At 37.1% G+C, this 27,091-nt stretch overlaps 1 pseudogene; it reads left to right on the plus strand.

Annotated features, from left to right (window-relative positions):
• The first annotated feature begins 3,348 nt into the window (after window positions 1–3,348).
• LOC118521999 (ubiquitin-ribosomal protein eL40 fusion protein pseudogene) overlaps window positions 3,349–27,091 on the plus strand; it is a 29,520-nt pseudogene continuing 5,777 nt past the window's right edge.

Consider the following 27,091-nt stretch of genomic DNA (forward strand, 5'->3'; position numbering starts at 1 on the left):
AGGAGCCTCAGGGTTTATTTGCAAAAAAGTGAAATTGGAAGCTCTACAGATCTGTGTCTGATTCCTAGCTCTATAACTTATTTGAACTCTAATGTACTTTTAATGATCCAGGGAAACCATCCAATTTGCATACCTGGAAATTGTTGATTACTGAGTTTAAAAGAGAATATCAGTGCAAGAAGCTAGCATTGTGTCTGGCTCAATATGAGCAAAATATCTGGAAAAATAACAAACCTCATCAATGGGATTTTTTTTTTTTAGCAGATCCTTAATTTCTGGCCCCATATAATGCTTCAGGCTCATCTTGCTTGTTCTTCTGACCCAGTCCTAGAATCAGTCATTTCTTCAAGGAGCCCTGGAACTTGTTAGTGGAAAATAGCATTAGAACCCAAGCTCTGATGGGCTCTTTGCTACCAGGATATCATCTCTCTGGGGCACTCTCGGTTCACAGACTAACCCATACATATACACATGTCTATAAATATTTCTATATTCAAAAAACATAAGTTAATACTGACTTCTCCAATGATCCATATAGATAATTCTAGACCCCCATCTCCGCTGGCTTATCTGCATATTCTCACTCCAATAGTGAGGAACCTGGCTCTCATCATCCACCATTTATTCACTTATTTACTTCATTGTTCAATTTCAGTGTTCATGTATAGCAGTACCAGAATTGTTAACTCATATCTTAATGGGGTAAACTTCATCAACCAGACCACAAGGCTTTTGTGCAACTGCTTCATCCTTTCCTCTTACAGCTGCTACTCATTTGAAAAGTTACACTAGTCAGCAGTCCCTTCCTCCTACTTCCTTCAAGGGGTGTTTCACATATTTTTAATACAATTGGATTCTTTTGCCACAGTCTGCATTCTTCCCTAAGATTCCAGGGCATCCAAGTAATTTTTTTTTATTCAAAATAAATTTGCACGCATTGAAATTCACTATTTGTGCTGTAAATTTCTAAAGGTTTGACAAATGCATAATGCCATGTATCCATTGTTCCAGTTTTATATGAAAAGTTTCAATACCCTAAAAATCTCCTGCCCTTTAGTTATTCATCCCCTTGCCCCACCCTGAAGGCCTGGCAACCACGGATCATTTTACAGCTTCAATAATTTTACATTTTCCAAAATTTCTTATAATTGGAATCATATATGCAGCTTTTTCCTATTGGCTTTTTAACTTAACAATATCCACTTAACTTACCTCCATGTCTTTTTGTTGCTTGATAGTTCATTTCTTTTTATCACTGAATAATACTCCATTGTATAAATGGACCACAGCTTGCCTATCCATTCACCTATCAAAGACTATCTTGGTTGTTTTGCTTGGGGTAATATGAATAAAGCTGTTGTAAATATGTGCAGTTTTTTGCAGACATAAGTTTTGAAATTAATTGAGGAGCTACTCTGGAATACAAGTGTTGCATTGTATGGTAACACTGAGCTTAACTCTGAGAAGCTACCAAACTATCTTCCAATGTGGTTCTACTATTTATATTCCCATCAGCGATGAATGAGAGTTCCTGTTGCTCTACAACATCATTAGCATTAGGTATTGTCAGTTTTTTGGATTTTTAACTAATCTAATAGGTATATAGTGGTATCTCATCATGGTTTTAATGTGCAATTCCTTGAAGACAAAGAAGGTTGAACATCTTTCATGTTTCTATTGAACAATCTGCACCTTCTCTCGTGACGCATCTGTTCAGAACTATTGCCCATTTCCTAGTTTTCTTTTTATGTTTTTATTTGTATATTTTGAACATAAGTCCTTTAGCAAATATGTGGTATGAAAATATAGTCTCCTAGCCTCTGACTTGACTTTGCATTCTTTTAAGAGTGTCTTTTACAGAACGCATGTTTTTAATTATAATGAAGTCCCCCTTATTTTTTTCCTTTCATAGATGGCACCTTTGGTGTTGTTTCTAAATACTCATCACCAAACCCAAGGTCACACAGATTTTCTCCAGTGTTTTCTTCTAGGAGTTTTACAGTATTGCTTTTTATATATATGATCCCTTTTGACTTAATTTTTGTGAAACTGTAAGATTTGTGTCTAAGTTTTTTTGTTTTTGTTTTGTTTTGATTTTAACACATGGCCATCAGTTGTTCAGCATCATTTGATGAAAAGACTATCCTTCTTTTATTAAATTTTTTTGCATGTTTGTCAAAGGTCAGTTGATTATATTTTTAAGTCTACTATGGGGCCTCTACTGTGTTATGTTTTGTGGTTTTTTTTTTAATATTTTTTAATTTACTCATTTGAGAAAGAAAGAGAAAGAGCGAGAGCATGAGCGGGGGGGGGGGGGGGTCAGAGGGAGAAGCAGAAGCAGACTCCCCACTGAGCAGGGAGTCCGATGTGGGTCTCAAACCCAGGACACCAGGATCACAACCTGAGCCGAAGGCAGACACTTAACTGACTGAGCCACCCAGGGGCTTCACTTCTAGTGTGTTCTATTGATATATTTGCATATGCTATTCAGATGTTAGTTTGTCTTGATTACTCTCACTTTACAGTAAGTCTTGAAGTTGGATAGTGTCAGTCCTCCAACTTTGTTCCTCTCATTCAATATTGTGTTGGCAATTTTATATCTTTTGCCTTCCCATTTAAACGTAAGAATCAGTGTGTTGACATCCACAAAATAGCTTGCTAGGATTTTGCTCAGAATAGCAATGTCTCTATATTTCAATTAAGGAAGAATTGATGTAATATTGAGTCTTCCAATCCTGGAACATGAAAGATCTCTCCATATATTTAGATCTTCTTTGTTTTTTTTTTTTAAGATTTTATTTATTTATTTGACAGAGACAGAGAGAGAGAGAGCACAAGCAGGGGGAGCAGCAGAGGGAGAGGGAGAAGCAGGCTGTCCACTGAGCAGGGATCCCAATGCGGGGCTCTGTTCCAGGACCCTGGGATCATGACCTGAGCAGAAGGCAGATGCTTAAACAACTGAGCCACCCAGGCACCCCTAGATCTTCTTTGTTATATTTCATCAGGGTTTCTGCCTATATATCATCATATTTTATTAGATTTAGATCTGGATATTTCATTTTCTGCTGCTATTGTGACGAACATTTTGTTTTTAATTTGAAATTCCTATTTTTCATTGATGGTATATAGGAAAGCAATTGACTTTTGTATATTGACCTTGTATCTGATGGCCTTGCTATAATCACTTGTAGTTGCAGGTGCTTTTCATTTGCTTTTTTTGTGTGTGTGTGTTTTTTATATGGTAATCATTACATGTACAAAATAAAACATTTTAATTTCTTCATTCCTAATCTGCATAAATTTTATTTTGTCTTTTTGCATTAGCTATAAGGCAGTTTACCAGTTGATATGACGGTAAGGTGTAGAAGGTAGGAAAAATATTCTGTAATCTTATGATTCAAGGTCACTGTTTTAGTGCTCTTATGAGCCTTGGCCATGAATTTCATTATTGTCTCTCACTTTCTTCCTGACAGCTTGGTTGAGGCAGGAACACTAGAGTGTTATGTAGTTGGGTAATTCCCTCTCCCAGATAGGATAATTCCCTGGACTTATTTCAAAATTATCTTTCTCCCCCCACCTCACTTCTTCCCTCTCTCCTCATAGCCACAACCCATGCTAGAAACACTAAGATGTTTTGGGTTTTGGGTTTTTTTTTTCCCCCTAGACTCTTCTCCATGAGAAACGGGTAAGATTCCTAGAGATAAATCCCCAGAGAGCGTGTACCCTCCTGTAAATCATTAGCCTCCAGAATTTTCTCACTCTCATGCTAGTTCATGCTCTGACTCCATTATTATATGGATTATTTCATCTCATTCAATTGAAAGATGATGAAATGTATATTTAGGCAATGTGTTTATACAACTGATTATCATTTCACTGTTCGTCAAACACATTTACTTATTTCCCTAATATTAGAGACATTTTTGCTATATTCTTATTGCAAACAATGATGCAATAAGCATCGTAGAGAAAATGTCCTTGTGCATATGAGGGTTGTCAAGGTGTGAGAGTACTTGCGTTGCCAATACTTTGAGTCATCAGATTCACGCAGATTTGAACAAATTGGTATTTATGAGATGTTTTAGCATCCATTTCTCTATTTGTGGAAATAATAAACTTTCATATCCTTTTCTTTATCTTCCATTAAGTTGGGTTTTTTAAAAGATTTATTTATTTATTTGAGAGAGACAGAGAAAGTGGAGGGAGGAATAAGAGGGAGAGGGAGAAAGAGAATCTCAAGCAGACTCCCTGCTGAGTGTGGAGCCCAATGCAGGGATCGATCCCACAATCCTGAGATCATGATTTGAGGAGAAATCCAGAGTAGGCCCTTGAAACCCACTGAGCCACTCACATAGCCCATTTCATCAAGTTTTTAAATCCAACAATTTCTTGTTCATATCTTTTGACCATTCTTATGAATTTCTTTTCATTTGGGCACCGTTGTTAATTTAACTATTTATATATACTCAGGGTACAAATCCTTTTCAGTTATATGTCTTGAGAATATCATTTCGCATTTGTGGAAGATCTTTTAATTTAGTGCACCATGTTTATTTTAGTGTAGAAAATTATCTAGCATTTTCTTTATTTCCCCTGCCCCCCCTTGGTGACCTTGTCTAAAATATTTTATTTTTTAAAAAGTCTCTCTCTGGAGTGCATGGGTGGCTCAGTCAGTTCAGCATCCAACTTTGGATTTCAACTTAGGTCATGATCTCAGGATCGTGGGATCAGGCCCTGTGTAAGTCTCCAAGCTCAGCACGGAGTCTGATTGAGGATTCTCTCTCTCCCTCTCCCTCTGCCCCTGCCCCTGCTCTCACTCGTTCTCTCCAAAACAAATAAATAAATCTTTAAATAAACAAATAAATAAAAGTCTCTCCAAAATTCTTTTTTTTTTTACTTTTGCATTTCTATCTTTAAACCTAGTTGATTACATTTTGTTTAAACTATTCAGTTGGATATATTTTTTTAATATAGGTAAACATTGTCCAACACCATTTATTAACTATGTTGACTTGCAATTTCACTTGTTATTTGGAAAGTTCCAGTGTGTGCATGAGTTTGCGTGTGTTGATATGCTTCCTGGCTATTTTTTCAGAAGGTGTACTTTGCCATTATACCGACACACACTTTATTATTATTGCTTCATGATAAGTTTAACTAAATAGTAGAGAAATACTAGTTCTTCAAATCTGTTTTGGTCGTTCTGGGGCTTTTCTTCCTCCATAAGAAGCTTAGATCCATTTTCTTAAGCTTCATAGACAAGGACTTGAAGTTTTCCTTAAAATTGCATGGAATAATTAGCATGATTTGAGAAAAGTAATGTTTTCTTTTTTTTTAAACTTTTTTTTTTACTTTTTGTTAATCACCATACATTACATCATTAGTTTTTGATGTAGTGTTCCATGATTCATTGTTTGTGCATAACACCCAGTGCTCCATGCAGAACGTGCCCTCTTTAATACCCATCACCAGGCTAACCCATCCCCCCACCCCCTCCCCTCTAGAACCCTCAGTTTGTTTTTCAGAGTCCATCGTCTCTCATGGTTCGTCTGCCCCTCCGATTCCCCCCCTTCATTTTTCCCCTCCTGCTATCTTCTTCTTCTTTTTTTTTTTTTTAACATAGAAAAGTAATCTTTTGAATGACGTATTTCTATGCATGAGAACCATGTCTGACAGGTAAGTCCTTTGACAAATTCTTATAATTGTATCTATTGAAAACTAACATATATTTGTAAGAATTTCCCCCCTCAGGAATGTAGTAGAATTCGATGGTATCCTCATTTTAATTATATATTTGCATGTTGCTTAGTTACAGGAACCCTGTTGCTTGTTTAATCTCATACTCTCTTATATGGTCTATTACAGAATCATATTTTTGTAGCAGTTTTATTTTTTCTTTGCATATATTTATTCATTTACTTACTTATATTTTGTCCCACTGTCTTTCAAATATAGTGTTCTGCATAAGTAGTAGTAGTGTTGACCGTTGTCTATTCCATGACTTCAAGCACAGCTTCTAAAATTTCACCATTAGATATTATTTTGGCTAGATTTTTTATAGTTCTCTTTTAACAAATAAAGGAAGCTATCTTCTATTCTTATTTTACAGGTACATTGTTTTAGTTTCATTTATTGGTAGTTGATTTAATTAGTTTTACCATCTACTGAAATGATGACATTACCTTTCCTCCTCTGATCTGTTAATATATGAAGACTTCCATGTATATTTTATCTGATGTTAACGATACCATTCTGGCTATTCTTAGATAAATCTGGCTCATTGATGACATATTATCCACTTGCATAATTTTAGTGAGAGTGCTGAGATGCTGATTATTTAAAATTTTGCACTTACTGTCTTAATTCACCTAATTTGTCTTTCTCAATCTATCCTTGCCTGGCTTTGCTATCAGAGGTATAGTAGCTTCATAAATTGAGTTTGGAAACTCATTTTTCAGCCCTCTGGAACAGTTTATATAACTTAGGGATTACATGTTCTTTTAAGGTTTTATAGAACTTGGTTATAAAACTGTCTGGGCCTGGTGTTATTCTGCATGTGGGAGGTGGGTGGGGAGGAGGGTAAATGTTAATCTATTGCTTCTATAGCTTTAATACCACAAATGGCTTGTTAAGTTTTATATTTCATTTTGAGTGAGTTTTAATAATTTTTCCTTTTTGAAAATGTCATTTTATATATGTTGGAAAGTTATCTACATAATCATTTTTTTTAACCAATTCAATCCATGATTTCTACATTACTCTGATTCCTGATTTGTGTGTGTGTGTGTGTGTGTGTGTGTGTATTTTCTTTATATTTTCTTGATGCATCATACCATAGTTTCACACATTGGATTTATCTTTCTGAAGAATCAGATTTTTTAAGTAATTTTTTTACTATGTTATGTTAGTCACCATACAGTGCTCATCACAACACATGCCCTCCTTAATACCCATCACCCTGTTATCCCATGCCCCCACCCCCCTCCCCTCTAAAACCCTTAATTTGTTTCCCAGAGTCCATAGTCTCTCATGGTTTGTCTACCCCTCTGATTCCCCCCCTTCATTTTTCCCCTCTTTCTCCTCATGTCCTCCATGCTAGTCCTTATGTTCCACAAATAAGTGAAACCATATGATAATTTTCTTTCTCTGTTTGACTTATTTCACTTAGCGTAATCTCCTCCAGTTCCATCCATGCTGATGAAAATGTTGGGTATTCATCCTTTCTGATGGCTGAGTAATATTCCATTCTATATATGGACCATGAATCAGATTTTAAAAAAATATATATTTTCTCTGGATTCTGTTTTCTGTTTCGTTAGTTTCTAGACTTTATGATTCCCTTCCTTCAATATTTCTTGCACTTACTCTTTTACTCTTTTTCTAACTCACTGAATTAAATATTCATCATGCAGTTCTCAACCCTTTTTTTAAATGAATGAACGCATTTTAAAAACTTCAAATTTCTGGGGCATCTGGGTGGCTCATTTGTTTAAGTGTCTGCCTTCAGCTCATCATGATCCCAGGGTCCTGGCATGGAAGCCTCACCTTGGTCTCCCTGCTTAGCAGCATGTCTGCTTGTCCCTCTCCCTCTGCCCCTCCCCCCACTCATGATCTCTCTCAAATAAATAAATAAATAAAACACTTCAAATTTCCTTCACATTACTGCTATAGTTGAAACTCCCAAGTTTGAATATCTAGTGTTTCCAATGTTAATCAGTGCTAAATCTTTTGTGATTCAGGATAAATAATTTTTTTAAGTTCTTATTTAAATTCTAGTTCATTAACATACAGTGTAATAAAAACAATATTTGATTTGATCAAGTTAAAATTGATTAGCCATAGAGTTTAAAAATCAACAAAACAGGGACAAATACAAAACCCCCACATAGTCATGATAACACATTTAAAAACATATAACTAGTTTATTGAATATTATAAACTTGGTGGGCTACAAATATAAATGATTTTATTTTCTCCAATTAAAAAAAAAAGAACTAAATCTTTTGTACTTTCTGTTGTTTCTTCTTTAACCCAAGAATTATTTAAATGTGTGTATATTTTATTTCCCAAAATACAAAGCTTTGGGGATGTTTCAAAATATGAATCCCCAATTTAATGTATTTGCCTGATATAGCTATCTTCGTATTTGTTGAGACCTTTTCTGTGTCCTATATTGTCAACTGGAAATATTCTTCGTATACTTCAAAATTACTGATGTTTCAAAATCACAGATATTGTCTATTTCACGATGCTTCCCTTTCTCCCTTGCCACCCTGTCGCTTGCACCAATCTTGTTATTTGTGTTTTTTACTCTGATCTTTTCAGATTTATCACTTATATCTTGACTTCTTGAGAAAGAGTTGTTATAAATAATTTCTAATTATTTTGTACATTGGTTGATTTGTTTGGTAATTTTGTCAATTTTATTTTATATATTGTTATCTTACTACATTCCCATAGGTGTAGGATATTAAATCTCAGGTATATTGGTTATTCTTATTCTTTTTATCATTCTACAATAATATGCTTTATCCTTAAATATGTTTATTAAAGTCTATCTTGTATGAAATTAATATTGTTATGCCAGCATTCTTTCATTTTTATTTGAGATTTTTTTAAATCATTTACTCTCTACACCAGCATGTTTCACCTATGTTTTCTGTAACCCATACATAATTAAATATATTTTTTACTTTTATGTGGCTTATAGCCTAATGGTTAAGATCAGGGACACTCCTGTGCCTTCCAAGAGTTTCCTTCCTTTGTGTTTAGTGCTCCAATGTTTCCATGATGTACTTAGGCATATTTTATTTTATTTAGGATTAAAATTGACTGCATTTTTTCAATATTAATATTTCTGTCCTTTGATCAGGTCTTTCATTCTTTTGGTATTGCCTTTCTCCCATTGATTTTGTTTTATCCTCTTGGAATTCAAAGTATTCATATGTGTCTTTGTCTTATTAAATACCATATTCATCTTTCAAATACTGTTTCCAATTGTCTACCTCTTCAATGGTTTTTAACATACTATGTAATATCCTCAACTATAGTGTTTAATTTTTTAATTTTCTTTTTAACATATCTAATCTGCTGTTCAAGGCATGCATTAAAAATCTAATTTGAATAATTACATTGTTGTTTCGAAAACTTATTTTTGATCCTTTTATAGTCTGCTCCACTGTCTTTCTTTTTGCATCTTTTAATACTTCCTTTTAGTCTCACACCTTTTTGAGTGTACTGATTTTATTACTCTTTTGTTTTTCCACTTACCTCAAGTTTTGTGTGATAACCCTCCTCATTTTTGGGTCTGCTCCTTTCCCACCTGGTGGAAAATATCTTCCTGTTAGTTATGATTTCTTTCTTCCCTTACTTATTTACTTATTTCTACTATGAGCCCCTATTCCTTTGAAGTATTCCTCCAAGTTGATCTTGAGTGTGTACCCACTGCTTGTGCTAGGCTGTCATTGTCTACGGACCAATTTTTATATTCATAGCTTGGCTTGGGCATTTATGCAGCTTATCTATAATGAAAAATCAAACAAATATAAAGCAAAGTGCTGGCATGAGCTTTTAATTTCTTTAGAAAAATACCCTGATCCTCAACCCCCAGGTCAAGATAGAAGTAGTCTTCCCAGCCATATCATCTCTCCATCTCAACCTTTGGGCAGTTTATCAACTTCTCACTGAGATTGTAACACTGCAAAGATCAAGACTATCATCCCATTCACGAGTTTCAGTCCCTTCCAACACAGTGGGCGGAGAGACCTGATCTCCTTTCTCAAGACTCTCCTTGCTATTTTAGAGTCCAGTTGACCCAGGGGAACCCATCCTTTTTCCTGGTTGCCTGCTTCCTCCTTGATTATAAACCCTGTGGATTTTGCTTATTATATTTGGAGCTAGCTATCAATATTTTAAAAAGCTATATTTAACCCAGATTCTTTAGTACTTTGTAGGAAGATTTTCATGCAAGCTTAGTTCTTTATTTTATTGGAATCAGAAGTCTCCCTGTCTACTGTTTTTCCTTACCCAAAAGATTCATGGAATTAAGAAGCACTTCCTTCTATTTAACTCCATTAACCTGTATTTGGTCTCATCAAAACATCCAATCTGCTTAGTTTTTTTTTTTAAGTTTTTGATTGTTTTCAGCTTCAAGCAATCTATCAGGCCCTTTCTGATTTTTGTGCCTTTTTTACTCACTTTAGCACCATGAGCCATGACATCTATATTCTCTTGCTGGTATTCACAACTCCCTTTTATGCTTTTCTTTCCATTGCACCTGCCTGGGTCACTTCTGTTCCTTCTTTGCTAGTTTCCCTACTTACACTCACTTTCTTCCACAGACCACTCTCCAGCTACAGCTAGAATGATTGAAATGAAACAAAATGAAATTGTTCCTCCCTGCTTAAAACTCTGATATCTTCCCATTGTCTATAAACTAGTCTCTTAATGATAACTTAAGAGATGCTTGATGGTGTGGTCTCCATCTACCTCTCAACTACACCTTGAGCTTGTTTCCTATTTTCTTTCACCTTTAAGAATGTGGAATTGCTTTCCATTCTTCGATAAATGTTCTGTCATCTCAAAAGTACATAATTAGGCAACGGTTCTCAAAGTAGTTCCCTGTGCCAACAGAAAGAGCATCCCCTGGGAACTTGTAGAATTTTGGAGTTCTATCCCTGACCTACTGAGTCAGGAATGATGGGGGTGGGCCCAGCAATCCGTGCTTTCACAAACCCACCAGGTGTTTCTAACACGTGTTAATGTTTGAGAACCACTCCTATAGGTATTTCTTCTGTCTGAGACACTCTCCATGCGCCACCTAACCCTGCATGGATAAGCTGTCCCAAGCTTCAGGCTTCAGATTAAGTCAGCTTCTCAGTGAGGCAAAATAGATCTTTAAATCATGTTGAATCCACATTCATGGCGTGATACACTTCCCTGATAAGTGAAGTTACCTGGTTGTTTGCCAAATACTGATTCACATTAGTCTTCTGGGAGAAACCACAGGCACTGAGAAAGTCAGGAATTTTAATAACCTCTTTCTCATATATTTTCAATGTTTGCCACCTACTTACAGGGTAGAAGAGTGGAAATATTTTTGGATGATTGAATGGATGCAAGGTTTAAGTAGTGTTTTCCTTGTAGAGGTTGAAATTAGTTCCCCCTTTCCTCTCACTTTGCTTTCTAGGGATATTTCCTGAAAGAATTGATATAAGAGAAGTCTGAACCACAGAGGTTATTTTCTGTATTCCAACTATTTTGTTTGTCAGTATGTTTCCTGGTTGGAATCAATCTGTCTCTCTCTTTATCTCAATCTCTTTCTATCTCTTTCTCTGTCTCTGTCTCTTTCTTTGTATCTATCATCTATCTATCTATCTATCTATCTCCCATCCAAGTACTAACCAGGCCCGACCCTGCTTAGCTTCCGAGATCAGACGAGATCGGGGGCGTTCAGGGTGGTATGGCCGTAGACTATCTATCTATCTATTTATCTATCTATCTATCTATCTATCTATCTATCTATCTATATCTATCTATCTATCTATCATCTATCTATCTATCTATCTAGAGAGACAGAAAGAGACATTTATATTCCACATTTTTTAAGTCAATGGCTGGTGGGTTAGAATTGTCTACAAATATGAGTTATTGGAGTAATTTGGTCCAAGTACAGATTCAAACTTCAATTTGTTCAATGAATCAATATTCACTAAGAACTCACTCTGTGCAAAATGGTACTAAATCTTTCCAATAGGTGACTGCAGCTGTGTTTACTGGGGAACCTGAAGAGGAGAGGCGGGGCAGAGTTTGAACTGCCAGATGTGGGTGGAAGTGTAAGAGGCTGGCTACAAGCTTATACTTTCCCTTGTCCTTCACTTTTTACCTTTGGTGACCTTGTCACGCCCATCATGCTCTGGGGAATTATTTCAGCTCAGAAGACTCTGTTTTCATTTGTCTTCTTTTGGTTACGTTTTCTCTTTTTTACGAAGGATCGATTTTCTTCATTTTTGCTGATTTTATTCTTTCTTCGAACTTTTTGTACTAGGATTTGTATTTTGGCATCTTAATTTTGGTCTTATCAATGTGTTATTTATTTCATAGATTTTGAAAGTGGTCCTTTAAATTGTGTGCACTCTTTTTCAGTGATTTATTTTATAATGTTATCAGGAGGCATAATCTTGGAAGCTTCAATGTGGGAAGAACATATACAATGAACAATGTGGGTTGGAATCTTCATCTAGATCTCTCTACAGCTGACCATTGTCAACTTCTATCAGTAGGCAATTCTCATTCATATCATGCATCTGTCAAGATATTCATGTATTAAAATAAAAAAAAATGATCGCAGTGTCCTGGGATCAAGACCCACATTGGGCTCCCTGCTCAGGTTTTCCCTCTCCCCCCTGCTCATGCTCTCTCCCTATCTCCCTCCCTCTCTCTCAAATAAATAAATAAATGAAAGATGTTCATGTATTAAATATATTTTATGAAGTTAGTTGTAAGCAAGAAGAAGTATTCGTGCTTGGATGGAGCAGCGGAAAAATGGACTGGGTTGCAGTCCATGAAATAATCATGCAATGTAAATTGAGATGTATGCACGTGAAAGGTACCATATGAGTATAAGGATAGGCCATACATAGCCTGCAAGACCAGAGAGATGTACTTGGAAACATGGGTGAGCCGATTATTCCTGGCAAAAAATAGGAAGTGCAAATTACCTGAGATAGAAAAGAGGCTTGTGATATTGGAGAAATAGAAACAGGTCAGTATGGCCAGCAGGTAGTGCATGGGGGCTGGGAGTCAGAGTACTGTCTGGAGGGTAGAGGAAAAGTCAATGCAAATTCTGAACTTTTAGGCAGAGTCCAAATCATCAAGTGCCTTGTAGATGACATTTGCTTCTTTGACAGATCACGCTGGTTCTGAATGGAAAATAGGTTTAGAGACAGATGAGAGAGAGCAGAATAAGTAGATGGAGGTGGGCTGTGGAGATGATGGTGGCTTGCATTAGTGTGGTGGAAGTGGCAGGAACAAGAAGAGGGTGAAGTTGAAAAGACCCCGCATAGCCAGAGGAATGTTGAAAAAGAAAAGCAAAGCTGGCAGCATCACAATTCCAGACTTCCAGCTCTACTACAAAGCTGTCATCATCAAGACAGTATGGTACTGGCACAAAAACAGACACATAGATCAATGGAACAGAATAGAGAGCCCAGAAATGGACCCTCAACTATATGGTCAACTAATCTTTGACAAAGCAGGAAAGAATGTCCAATGGAAAAAAGACAGTCTCTTCAACAAATGGTGTTGGGAAAATTGGACAGCCACATGCAGAAGAATGAAACTGGACCATTTCCTTACACCACACACAAAAATAGACTCCAAATGGTTGAAAGACCTCAATGTGAGACAGGAGTCCATCAAAATCCTAAAGGAGAACACAGGCAGCAACCTCTTCGACCTCAGCCGCAGCAACTTCTTCCTAGAAACATCGCCAAAGGCAAGGAAGCAAGGGCAAAAATGAACTATTGGGACTTCATCAAGATAAAAAGCTTTTGCAAAGCAAAGGAAACAGTCAACAAAACCAAAAGACAACTGACAGAATGGGAGAAGATATTTGCAAATGACATATCAGATAAAGGGCTAGTATCCAAAATCTATAAAGAACTCATCAAACTCAACACCAAAAGAACAAAGAATCCAATCAAGAAATGGGCAGAAGACATGAACAGACATTTTTCCAAAGAAGACATCCAAACGGCCAACAGACACATGAAAAAGTGTTCAATATCGCTCGGCATCAGGGAAATCCAAATCAAAACCTCAATGAGATACCACCTCACACCAGTCAGAATGGCTAAAATTAACAAGTCAGGAAATGACAGATGTTGGCGGGGATGAGGAGAAAGGGGAACCCTCCTACACTGTTGGTGGGAATGCAAGCTGGTGCAGCCACTCTGGAAAACAGTATGGAGGTTCCTCAAAAAGTTGAAAATAGAGCTACCATATGATCCAGCAATTGCACTCCTGGGTATTTACCCCAAAGATACAAAAGTAGGGACCCGAAAGGCTACGTGCACCCCGATGTTTATAGCAGCAATGTCCACAATAGCCAAACTGTGGAAAGAGCCAAGATGTCCATCAACAGATGAATGGATAAAGAAGATGTGGTATATATATATACAATGGAATATTATGCAGCCATCAAAAGGAATAAGATCTTGCCATTTGCAACGATGTGGATGGAACTGGAGGGTATTATGCTGAGCGAAATAAGTCAAACAGAGAAAGACATGTATCATATGACCTCACTGATATGAGGAATTCTTAATCTCAGGAAACAAACTGAGGGTTGCTGGAGTGGGGGGTGGGGTGGGAGGGATGGGGTGACTGGGTGATGGACACTGGGGAGGGTATGTGTTCTGGTAAGCGCTGTGAATTGTGCAAGACTCTTGAATCTCAGATCTGTACCTCTGAAACAAATAATGCAATATATGTTAAGAAAGAAAAAAAGAAGAAGAAGAATGTAGCAGGAGGGGAAGAATGAAGGGGGGGAAATCGGAGGGGGAGACGAACCATGAGAGACAATGGACTCTGAAAAACAAACTGAGGGTTCTAGAGGGGAGGGGGTTGGGAGGATGGATTAGCCTGGTGATGGGTATTGAGGAGGGCACGTTCTGCATGGAGCACTGGGTGTTATGCACAAACAATGAATCATGGAACACTATATCTAAAACTAATGATGTAATGTATGGGGATTAACATAACAATAAAAAAATTAAAAAAAAAAAGAAGAGGGTGAAGTTGGAAAGCATTTAGAAGACAGAATCAGCAGGACTTAGAGACTGGTTGGCCATATGAATGAAGGCTTAGCTTCTAGCTAAGATAGGGGACACTGGAGAAGCAAGTTTGGGGGAAAGATCTCCTATCAGTTTAGCATATATTGAGTTTAAATAATTGTGAGCCATGTGAGTAGGATTTTAATTACGCAATTGCATTTATATGAGATGGAAGAGAAATTTATGAGAAGGGCATGTGGCTATCTACAGTATCTTGTTGGTATTAGAACAGACTTTTGAGGGAGCAGGTTTGTGCACTGGGACAGGGGATAGGATTGGGTAGGAGACCACAGACCTTTGAAGGGAATTGATAAAACCAGCTAAAGTGTTAATAGAAAATCCAAGAAGGTGAGTGTTGCCAACTATAAAGAAAATATTTGAAAGAGGGAAGATGGATCACGTATGTTCACAGTTGTTGAGGAACCCAGTGAAATAAATGACTTACAGTCCATTGATTTAAGCAACAGAGGCATTTTTGACTTTTGACACAGTTGTTTCAAAGCCATTATTTATGAGTTAAGGAATGAATGTAGGTGAGGTGAAGAGAGAAAAGAGAGGCCGAATCTGGAGAGGAATGTGGACACCGAGGAGGGTTTTCCTTTTTCTTTTTTTTTTATAAAGATTTTATTTATTTATTTGACAGAGAGAGACACAGCGAGAGAGGGAACACAAGCAGGGGGAGTGGGAGAGGGAGAAGCAGGCTTCCCGCTGAGCAGGGAGCCCGATGTGGGACTCGATCCCAGGACTCTGGGATCATGACCTGAGCCGAAGGCAGACGCTTAACGACTGAGCCACCCAGGCAACCCAGGAGGGTTTTTCAATGGATGGGAATGTGGGTGGCACATTAAGATTATTCTGGCACCACAGTAAAATTGTCAAAATGTTGTTTCTTTGTTGCCTTTCTTTTTTAATAAAGAGTTGCATGTTTTTATATCCAAATATTCCTATCTTTCACACAATCACTGACATTTAGGAAAGTCACAGAGCTATATGCCGCTCTTAGGAAAAAAAAAAGAGCTTATAATTTTCATGTTTGGAAAGATTTCCTGAATACCCCCCTGAGGATCTTGGAGAATCCACTGAAGGGCGTGCCTTGTGGGCAGGCTCACTGAGCACCCAAAGATCTATGGGTGCCCAATGACTTTCCAAGGGCAGTAGGTGACTTGATGTCATAGTACTCTCAATAAATACAGCTTGTTATGTATGACTTCAGATGGCCCTCTCTGTTCGTTGCCACTTCACCCAACCCTCTGCCACATTTTTATACAACTCACATCTTCAACCCAGTAACTTACTGAAGACCAGTCACCACATGCCTGTACCTTACCTTACGTCCTGGAGCTCTTGCCCCTCCTTCTCATCATATGGTGACCTAGAATAGTTGGGGTCCCATATTTTACACTCACCATATTCTTTTCTTTCCTACTTTGCTTTCCCGGTCTTACTATCCTCTACCATCAAGTAAAAATGACATGCATAAATAAACTCTGGGGAGTAGAAAGAGCCCTCAAGACAAAGTGTCAATCATGCCTGTTCCATTACAAATCAGTTTATGTTAAATTATATGCATTGACATTCTAATCTTCATATTATAATCAGTTAATTAGTAGTAATTAGTATAGTTTAGCCCAAAATAGCTGCCTTAAATCTTATATGCTTTTTGTAATCTTATTTAGGCCTCTGCAACATTTAACTATTTAAAACTATTTTTTAAAAAGAACAGTTTGGAACTTCTTGTAAATCAGAATTTTGTTTTTTGGTTTGTTTTTTGTTTTTTGTTTGTTTTTAATTGACAATGCCCTAAAGTTAACTATAAAGAGCATGGGTGAATGACATGGTCTCATCTGGAATTTATAAGGATGGTTTAGAATCTTTGTAGTGCTTGTGGTAGACAGAATAATTCTCCCCCAGGGGTGTGTGTTATCGTCCTTGGGACCTGTGAATGCAGCCTGTTTTAGGACAGAGGGGACTTTGCAGATGTGATGAAGTCAAGGGTCTTGTGATGGGGGAGTAGACAGGATCAACCAGTGTGATCACAAGGACCCTCACAAGAAGGAGGAAGGAGAGTCTGAGAGAGTGAGATGCAGCCAGGGAAGTGCAGGCCACATATTGGAAGCTGCTGCTGTCCTGGCTTTGAGGATGGAGGAGGCGCCACCAGCTTCTCAGAAGCTGGAAGACGTGAGTACATGGCATCCCCTCTAGAGACTATGGAGGGATCACAGCCCTGGTGACACTGAAATCTCTACCAGGTTAAACCCATTCCATGCATCTGACCTCCAGAACTCTAAGGTCATACATTTGTGTTGTATTAAGCCAGTAAGTTTGTGGTAGCTTGTTTCAGCAGCAGTAGGAAACTGACACAATATTCTATAATCACTCAGTGTCACTTACGCAGTTTTTAACACACACACGTCTTGTTAATGAGTCAGCATTGCTGTATGTAGCTGTGGCTCTTCCTATCCCAACAGTAAGGGATGCTCAGTGGAGGACAGAGAGGGAGACCAACTCTGGCGTAGATCTGAGGTGACCTACGGAGACTGGGAAGGCCAGGGGAGCAGACAGAACTCAATCTCCACCTCCCTGAAGACTGGACTCATTAGAGACCCTACCTCTTGCCCAGTCTGTGGGCCGAGTCCAGTTACGGAGTAGGGCCACATAGCAGCTCTGCTACCTATGTCTTCCGCTAGGCTCTCTTCCCCTGAAGAGGGAAGAGGATTATTCACATCTTCTTAAAGGAGCCCACCCATGAGTAACTGAAAGGAAAAACAAGAAAGAAATGTACATGACATTTGTTGCTGTTAAGCATTTTAGCTCTTGTTGGACCCCCATCACCCTCTTGTGTGTCTTAAAAAAATCCAGAGAGGACTTGTCTTTGCTCTCTGGGGGATATCACCTATCCATCAATCCTGCAGCAACTCAAAACCATTCTGAAAATATGTCTGTGGATGTAGAACACATTTAATACGTTCCCCTTTCTGACATTTGCTGACTGTAAAAAAATACAAATAAGGAAATATTTTTTTAAATCCCAGGAAAAATTCAAATGCTGGGTGAGTCTGAATCTGAATTGCCCTTTAATAAATCAACAAAATCTTTGTGCTTCTCTCTCTTTGCCTGTGTTCAACGTTTGAATATATGTATTTTACCACAAAAATTTGCCAAAATTGTACCCCATATAAATATGTGTAGCTCACAGCATTTCCAGGGTAACTAGTGGCTCGAAATGATGACATTCTATTGTTAATCAGAATGCCCCCATTTCTGTGTGACAGAGCTCTTTACAGAAATATAAAGGAAAAAATGTGAATAAATCTTATTTAGCTGGCTCCGTTTAACACTCAAGAAATATGTGAGTCATGCTATGAGGGCTGTGCATAAAACACACAAAGAAAAAAAGAATTATTCCCAGTGATAATCATGAAGTAGTGGGGCCTGATGGTTTTTTAGCAGCTGTGTGCAAATCATTATATATCAATGGCCATGGGGAAACATTGTCAACATCTGGAGTTTTTATTAAACAAATACCAACAGCTACCATTTGATTGCTCTTTCCCAAAGCAGAGATTAAATAATAGTCCATCAGACACCTGCTGCATGAGATTCATCACAGCAGCCTGTACTCTCTCCATCAAGAGTAAAGTAGCATCTTCCCGGCATTCTCCAGCATGCACAACTTGTGAGTGTGTGTGTGTGTGTGTGTGTGTGGGTGGGTGTGTGTGTGTGTGATTAAAACTAGAAACAGAAGAAAAGAATACTGATCAGTAAAAAAACATGCTTTCTTCCTTATTTAAATGGAAATTTTAAAAATTGAAAATGTGATCACTGCATCATAACATAGTCATGTATTTTTCTGTGAATTTTAGATCCAGCATGTTCTTTTATTATAGTATTAACATGTTTTTTAAAGATTGTTCACATGCAACAGGACCTGAAGTGGATCATAATGAATTCCAAAGATAGAAATGGTGGGACCCATTAAAACAATAGCTACCAGAATTGGAGTGGGGAGACCACTTATTTGCATAAATGTTTTTACATAAGTTTAAGAGTTATATGCCTGGGAAATCAGGCTGTTGATCTAAATATGAATTAGAACTTTGTCAGTGCTATGTAAGGGCCATATTAAACAGAAACATGGCTTTGAATGAGCATATGGCAACATCTGTCCCAAAGATTAGTTGGTCTCTCCCATATTGAAAAAGTGAAAGTATAAAATCTTATTAATAAGCGTCATTGGAAATCTCTTGTGTTTGTGCTACTGAAAACTTGTTCCTCAAACCAGCATTATCAGGATCACCTGGGAGCTGGTTAGAAATATAAATTGCTGGACTCTACAACTAGACTTTTTGGATCACATTTTGGAAGTGGGGCCAAGTATCTGTGTTTTAGCAAGTTTTCTAAAGGGCTTGGATGCATGCTAATTCAGAGAATCACGGGTTCATACAATTTGAGAGTACCAGTGGATTTATTTGAAAAATATTGGGAATACTCAAATTTAGCTCAACCCCCTGATCATTGGTCATATAAGGACTCATCGTCTACATATACAGTTTTCAAACACGCCTCAGAAAAATCCCTTTTATGTTTCATTTTGTAGAAATGTCCTATATGTCAATCTAGCACTTTTTCCAAATTTAATTTTAGATGGAGAAATGCATATCTTTAATATACAATAGGAGGGCTCTTTTAGTTGGTACGGATGAAAAATAGTTGGAGTAAAAACAATTGTCAAGACTAAGAAAAAACCTGGGGGTGATATAGTATTTGAAAGTGCTTTCTAGATTATAAAAACTAAATATAATAGTTGAAGTAATATATAGAGTAAGTGTTGGATTAATATTACTCTGAATACCATGACATAGACTTTTGCCATTAAGATATTTTAAAGAATATTTAGACACTAGTAAGTGCATCATTTAGCTGTATTTCAGATGAAGTTCATAAATTAATTCTGGCTCAAAAATAGGAGTTAATTATTTTCATATAACAAGAATGTGTTGCCAGGAAAGTTGTTGGAACAATGTCAGCAATTTGCAATTCTCTTGCTTTGCTTCCATGGTTGCAATATATCATCAAGTCCATGTTCAAGGAAAGTAGAAGGGGAGAAAGCACAGCATGAGATCCATTTATCCCTTTAATCAGAAAAGCACATCTTTTTCTGTAAAACCCTCCAGTGGGCCTTGGTTTAAGGCTCATTGCCAATGGGGCCACCTTTAATGGGAGGTGACGAGGGAGAGGGAGATGAGAATGACTTTTACATCAGCCCATCAACCATGTCTGAATGGCCAGTCCAGGGCTGGACAAAACCCAGGTCATTTTCAGCTCAATGATTTTTTAATCAACAAATAACTTGTTTAGTGATTAATGTAAACTACCAACATGTTCTTGAAATAAGCTAGTTGGGTTAACCCTACAAATGTGTTTCAAGATGAGCATCTGTTTATAGGCTCTTTGTCTCTGAGGATTCTAATAATGGGTTGAGTCCATGCGATAGGAAGCACGTAAGTAGTCATTTTTCTCATGTCGTATCTCCAACAAGATATACTAATATAAAACAGATGCTCATATCCTACTTCGACACTTACCTAAGGAGATGCACTGCATGGCTGTCCTCAGTGACCTATTCTAGTATCTCTAGGCACAGTACCTCAAGGATGCTCACCCAGGACATTGGACTTTGTTAAGTGCAGCTCTATCAGCAGCAGGGAGCTGAACTCAATGAACTTTCAAGGTCTCTTTTAAGGCTATTATCGGATTTGCCTGCCTGTGTAGTCTCAGGACTTGTTTATATCCACATGAGGTCAATGCTTCCTCCCTCCTATTAATTTTCCTGCCATCTGTGCTACCAGATGTAGTGAGAACAGGGGAGGCACTCCACCCTGGGGAAGAAAAGGCAACTCCGCCCAACTGCTCTGCCCCTGCCTCAAAATCGATTCTTCTCTTTGTTCCAGGAGATTTGTGCTCTTACTTGCCAAAAGTAAAGGTCTTAGTGTACAACCAAGTTGAAAATGGCCATCCATTCATTGCAAAAAAAGATTCAACCTGAACGGATAATATTGCATATATTTATTCATTTTTGCTATTTATGAAATAAGTTGGAATGTATTTGCTAGCTAGAGATATGCTAGATTACAGCTTAGCATAGTTGAGTGGTTGGCCAAAGATAAGTGGGATAAAATTCACTCAGAGGAGAATTAAGAGGAGCATAAAGTAGGGAAAGTCAAGGGACTGAGATCATTTATGACAGGGATAGAAATGACGTAAGTTCCTACACTCACTCCTGAAGCAAACTTGTAAATTATCCCCCAAAATGTGAGATACACCCAAAAAGGAAAGTTATGAACTGATGATGACCTGCATTACTTCTGGCTCTTCAGGGCTTTTCTTATGAATTTTGTACCCTTGACATTATAGCCCTGAGAATAACGGGATACTTTGGGAAAGTGTATCCCTTAGCTTTGAGTCAGTAGCTTTGTAGTCTGTAGCTAAGAGGGATTGCCAAGATCACCCACTTATCTCATTCATGTTACAACACTGAGGCATGCAGAGATGTGGTGATATTCCCCAATACTTTGTTACACGGAGCTATGTGCTGCAAATAGTGCACTCTTTTAACAATTAACTCTATGACATCTTTGGCATGTTAATATTTTAGTTATACATCCATCTACATGTCCTATCCACCAAATTTACTTAGTATTTACTGAGTGGAAAAATCACTTCTCTTTATATCATATGAACATCAGCAGATTTTAGGAGTTGGGTCTAAATTAGGCCTGAACCATTCCTAATGCTTTCATGATGTTCATGAAGATTAGATATTTGGCTGAATTGAATAAGGAATGACAATACAAAATAATAATAATAATAATAATAATAATAATAATAATAATAAATAGGTTATTAGTGTAGTCTATCCAAGTTATGCTTTTCACTGACTCTTTGACCTTGGATAAATCACTTAACCTGCCAGAATCCCCATTACGTTAAATTGAGATCATTAGTCTACAAGTGGATCTGTTAAGTCTATAAGCTTTGTCCTTTGTCATAGAAAATTGCCTATTTTAGTTGTACTGAATTTTAAATATAGTTAAAAAAAAGCTATCCAAAAGGTGTATTAGAGCTCTATCCAAGAAAAAATAATAAAGAGAAACGTGTTGGGAGAGACAAGTTCAACATGAATGCCTGACTTCTGACCACAACCCTGAAATCGCCGGAGGCCCAAGGGAAAATATCAGTTTGTATATTTGGGAAGTCAAGCCAGCTGAAAGGAAACTACAGATTTTTTCATCTCAGACTTAGGTTCTGGCCACCAGCTCCCATGTGGTTGAATGGCATCAATTTCAGTACACAGATTATCCATGCTGAACTGCCCCTGTGGCTTAGCAACTTCTGGCAGTTTTAGTCTGATTAGCTCAACAGCTAATTTCCAAGTCATTGGGGGAAATTGGAAACTGATGTGTATCAACATTGGTAGGATGTGATTATCCATCCTATTCCAACTATAAATGTTCTCAGACTATACTAATAAGTAGAGTCGGACAAGCTTTTTAGGCAAAGCATGAGTATACTCTGCTCTTAAGTCCATTGTACTCATCCTGTTACCCTATAAAATACAAGACCAATCAATGTCTATGGCAGTTTGCCATATATACAGCTTCGTGTTATATGCATTTAAATGTTTATGTTACTGAGCTTTTACAATCAAGTGATCAGTGCAAACTGTATAGTAGTATTTGATAGGAATCGTCAAGGAAATTACTTCCCTTAAAATGGAAAAATAAACAACAGATAAAGTAAAGCACACATTGAGTTGACAAGAGGAAAAGTGTCAGGAGATTTTAGTTTGGTCAGGAGGATTAGAAAAGACAATCTTTTATGAGCTCCCTTCACCGTTGGCAGCCTACAGAGTTACCGAGAGCAGGCATCCTCTTCAACTTCAGAAATAACTCAACACTGCTCTCCTGATGAACACAGTGGCAGACACAGCGGGCATTATGATAGGGACCAAACTGCCCCTTGAGCTATTCTTTCCCTGGATAGTTGTTGCTACACCTTGGAAAGAAATTCAACTTGGAGTCATCTTACTTTGCCTTTTCTAATCTTCTACCTGTCCTTTGAGTCTGTCCTTCCACCCTTGAGTTACTTTGTCATTCTCTTCTCAGGGAGCTGCTAAATCAATGAGCATTTTAGTGGAGTTCCCTGCTGTGAAGATACACAAGACTCAGAAGATATTTCTTGCTTAGAAACTTGCAACACATTCTCACTGTTATATGACCGAAGAAAATGCTGTAGTTAGATTTTTATTGGAACTCCAACAATACTGAAACAAGAGGCAATGGAAATATCACAGATGGATATCCAAGTTGATATTTCCATATGGCAGCTATGATAAAATAAGACCACTGGATTTGGAGATACAGAACTTGGTTTTAAATCCCAGCCATCCACTTACCATATGACCTTGCGGCAGTGATCGGATTTTATGAGCCTCAGTTTTTCTTCTAAAATGAAGGAGAATAAAAATGACCTCTTCCCCCAAACTGTATTTAATGACTAAAATATAGGCCATGTCGAAGCACCAACTGGGCCATGAAAACTTTCAAAAAGCATTTATGAGAAGCTGCATCGGAATTTGTATACTAATTCCAAACTCTTTTGCTATTTGTCTGGGGATTAAGTTCATTCTTAAATATCAAGCTTAGCCTTGAACATGTACCTAAAAATTAGATACAGACCAAATCATCTATAGAATTTTGAAATCAGATATCTGTTTCATCTTATTATTCCAACCTCTTCAAATTGCTATAGACAACAGAATACTCCAGGAACACAAAAAAAAAATAGTCCAAATTCATCAGCGATTTGTAGTCAGTAGACATTGTCCACCACCCCAAAAAAGACTTCATCTATAAGGAAGAGACCATTTATTTTCATGGCACTGAATCTTAGGATCATTAATGGAAGAGAATGAAGTTCACTTATTATATGAGACTAGCATAGGTAATTGGTGGATTGACAATTAGGCTTAGCATAATTGTTTTTCTTTTCTTTGTACAATTGTGTTGTACAATTGTGCATAATTGTGTTTCATTATAAAACACATTGTTTATGGTTTAACACTATTTTTAAAAAAGATTTTATTTATTTATTTGTCAGAGAGAGAAAGAGAGAGCACAAGCAGGGGGAGCGGCAGGCAGAGGGAGAAGGAGTCTCCCCTCTGAACAAGGAGCCCAATGCAGGACTTGATTCCAGGACCCTGGGATCATGACCTGAGCTGAAGGCAGACGCTTCACCTACTGAGCCACCCAGGCATCCCTAGTTAACACCATTTTTATAACAAATACTTATATAAAAAAGTGTAGGGTTGAGAAATTGAGATTTTCCTATAATTTATAATAGGCTGCCTGGCTTTGAAAAATAATTTTCTTTTTTTTTTTTTTTAAAGATTTTATTTATTTATTTGAGAGAGAGAGAATGAGAGAGAGCGAGTACATGAGAGGGGGGAGGGTCAGAGGGAAAAGCAGACTCCCAGCTGAGCAGGGAGCCCGATGCGGGACTCGATCCAGGGACTCCAGGATCATGACCTGAGCCGAAGGCAGTCGCTTAACCAACTGAGCCACCCAGGCGCCCTGAAAAATAATTTTCAACTTTAATTATTGTAATATATAAGTTGGAACACAAAACAGACATATATAAAGTATATATATAAAGTAAAAAGAGGTAGATAAAAAATGATGAATTAGATATGCTGATTCAATTTAATACAGTAAATGATTGGGATACATTCTAGACTGGATATGGTAAAGCAAAAAACAAATAATGAACTGGAAAATAGAAATAAAGGATTTATATAAAAATCAATACAGAGAGTCAAAAACAAAAATGTTAAGAAATATTATAAACATGTAGGATAAAAACTGAATCTCTGTCGTGTCTAGTGGTATAATAGTGATTGCAGGAGAAGCAAACAATTTTCTGGAATGTGAAAAAGAATAGTTTTCTACTGCAAGTGACCGTGATTGCCATGGAAGATAAAAGAAAGAAACTCCTATTTAGGTATATGGTAATAATACTAAAGAATACCTAGTATAAAGTGATATTTTTAAAGCTACAAGATATAGATGATCTACAGGTGAAGAAAACCAGACTAATGGTAAAAACACAAAGCTTAAAGAAAATAGCAGCATTATTCACAATAGGCAAAAGGTGGAAGCAAGACGAATGTTCATCAAGAGATGAAGAGATGAAAAAAATGTGATATGTACTTACAATGGAAAATTATTCATCCTTAAAAAGGAAGAGAATCTTGTCACATGCTACAGTATGAATGAAACTTGAAGACATTTTGGCAAGTGAGCTAAACCAGACATAAAAGGGGAGATACTGTATGATTTCAAATATATGAGGTCTCTAAAGTAGTCAAATGCATAGAAATAGAAAGTAGAGCAATGGTCACCGGGGGTGGGGCTACGGATAGATACGGATTTTCAGATCGACAAAATGAAAAGGTTCTGAGAGCTATTTAACTTCTGAACCATATACTTAAAAATAGGTAAGATGGTAAATTTTATGTTATGTGTTTTATACCACAACAAAACAAAAACTTAAAGGCAATGACTAATAACTTCAAAGTAATCACAAAAAAAAATAACTGTTAACTGGTAATTTTAAACTCAGCTAAAGAGACCAAGACTGATAATGGATAAACACAATTTGAATAGCAGTGTGCCTTAAATTTTTTTTATTAAAATGATTGCTTTAAGATATTATCTACTTAAACAGAAATAAGTAGCCCGCATGTGGAAGTGGATTGAAATGATGACAGCACTATGCAAGAGTAAACTCAAGGGAAGCGAAACTTCTGGAGAAATGTCACGAGAGATGAAGTGGCAATAAATTTGAAACCAAAGCTGGGTTTTTGTCTGTTTGTTTAGTGTCTAATAAGATATGTCAACCTCGGCCAGAGAGGCAGCTGGGAGGCAGAATGAGCCCACAGACATGTGCACCAATATGGATACATATTCTAAAATGCCTAGTGGAAGGAGCAAGATGCATAATGATGTGGAGTATGCAAGAATTTTTTATATTAAATATGAAGATCTTCTGTTAGAGGAACATCTTTAGCAACTGTATTCAGGATGAACACCAAATTGAAAATAATGAACTTTTTGGGAAAGGATAGAATCAGAATGAACAAGGAAGAGGCAAAATGGGGCTTCAACTATATCTACAGTTTATTAATTCATTAAGATTATGCTCACACTAATATGACTAAATTATAATATTTGATGAAAAGGTGACAGACAGGTATTTATTTTTATCTTTTTTTTCCTAGTTTTTAAAATTCTTAAACTCAACTACATAGTAACACAAAAAATAAATTAGAAAAAAAAAATACAGTGCACCTCCGCAAAATAAGCTCGAAGACATTTTTAATTTCTTGCCATTCCAAATCAGTGTAACCCCTCATCAGTCAATTACAGCTGGTATGACCTGCACTTACTCAGTGACAGATTTCACTGACCGTGGAAAAACTTCAAGGGTTAACATCTCACAAGTTTAAAACTGTTTCACAAATTTTTTTTATTGTTCATTTTTATAATAACACACATTTTTGAAATAGAACTTCCTGGATTGACCTCATTCAACATGGCACCAGACCCAAGTTCAGAATCTTCATTATCAAAATGATATGTAGCTTTCCAGAGTGCCTGCGAGCTCACCTGCATGCCAGGCTCCCAGAGTTTCGTACATTTATTTCAGCACTGCACTTTCTCTGAAATCTCTCATAAATCTGAAAAACACTGGTGCATTGCTTTACAACATCTGGTTCTTAGCGGAAGGTTATGGTGTGGCGTGGTACTCAGAGATTTGGGAAGGAGACTCAGTACAAACAGACCCCTCATTTATGAATTTTCAATGCAAACAAAACAGATCCGGGACATAACCATCACCCCAATGCCTTCGCTATGAAGAAAATATATGTGATAAAAAATTTAGAGTAATGTTTTCATTAATTTCAATTGAAGGAATATATTTAAGGCTGACACTTTTCTAGATCCTGTGGGAAACATGCAGATGTTTAGATACAATTCATAGACTTCAAGAACTTAATGCTATAAAAGGGACACAGGGTATATATAAATAATAATATAAGATAGACAATTTTGGGGGCATGAAGTTTCATACGAAGTTATACACAGAGAAAAATTAGAAAGGCCTTCTGGGAGTCATAAATGTCAATCTGGGCATTG

The sequence above is a fragment of the Halichoerus grypus genome, chromosome 4, assembly GCF_964656455.1.
Source record: "Halichoerus grypus chromosome 4, mHalGry1.hap1.1, whole genome shotgun sequence".
NCBI classification, from domain to species: Eukaryota; Metazoa; Chordata; class Mammalia; order Carnivora; family Phocidae; genus Halichoerus; species Halichoerus grypus.